Below are 1,110 nucleotides of genomic sequence, written 5' to 3' on the forward strand. Positions count from 1 at the left end.
GGCTTGGTGGGGCCATGGCTGTGTGGGGCTGTGGCTGGGGGGGGCTGTGGCCGGAGTTCAGTCCCTCCAGGGAGGCCTGTGGGTCTTGAGTCCATGATCATTGTCACGTGGAATGTGCACCTGAGCTGGCCAGAGTCAGCGTTTTGAAGTTAACTATCCCCATGAACAAAATCCGGCAATGTTGCAAGTGTGGCTGGAGCCCCGCCAGGTGCTACCCTCTGTTCTTGAGTGTGGCTGGCTGACCGGCTGATGGTGACCCTGGGAGCAGCCCTCCCCCCTTGCCCGTGGCTGGGACAGCTTGGAGGTGCGGGGTCTAACCTAGCTCTGGGAGGTCCCCAGCAGGGTGGCCCATATGTCCCCGGTGCTCACTGGCTGGCTGATGCCTCACTGCCCACCCCTTATGACCATTCAGTACTGAATAGTCGGTAGTGTGTCCATTTTTACTTCCTGGAAGAATTATTCAAAAGTGGATTGGAAAAATGCTCAAAGTCACTAATCATCCGAGAGATGCAAATCAAAACAACAGTAAAAGGTATCATCTCACACCTGTCAGGATGGCTGTCATCAACAAAGCAACAAATGACAAGTGCTGGAGAGGATGTGGAAAAAAGGGAACCCTAGTGCACTGCTGGTGGGAATGCAGACTGGTGCAGCCACTGTGGAGAACAGTATGGAGTTTCCTCAAAAAATTAAATATGGATCTGCCATTTGAACCAGTGATCCCACTTCTAGAAATATATCCCAAGAAATCAGAAACACCAATCAGAAAGGATATATGCACCCCTATGTTCATAGCAGCACAATTTACAATAGCTAAGATCTGGAAACAGCCTAAGTGCCCATCAGCAGATGAGTGGATTAGAAAACTGTGGTACATCTACACAATGGAATACTATGCTGCTGTAAAAAGAAAGAACTCTTACCATTCGCAACAGCATGGGTGGACCTGGAGAGCATTATGCTAAGTGAAATAAGCCAGTTGGAGAAGGATAAGTATCACATGATCTCACTCATTTGTGGAAATAATGAACAACATAAACTGATGAACAAAAATAGATCCAGAGACAGAGAAACATCAAACAGACCTTCAAACCTCAGAGGGAAGGGAAG

The 1,110-nt window shown here is 48.4% G+C and overlaps 1 protein-coding gene across 1 annotated transcript in view; it reads right to left on the minus strand.

The window, feature by feature from the left end:
• CDH4 (cadherin 4, type 1, R-cadherin (retinal)) overlaps window positions 1–1,110 on the minus strand; it is a 151,752-nt gene that overhangs the window by 4,276 nt on the left and 146,366 nt on the right. The gene's annotated exons all lie outside the window — the stretch shown is intronic.

Source organism: Myotis brandtii, unplaced genomic scaffold (assembly GCF_000412655.1).
Source record: "Myotis brandtii unplaced genomic scaffold, ASM41265v1 scaffold915, whole genome shotgun sequence".
In the NCBI taxonomy this organism is placed as follows: Eukaryota; Metazoa; Chordata; class Mammalia; order Chiroptera; family Vespertilionidae; genus Myotis; species Myotis brandtii.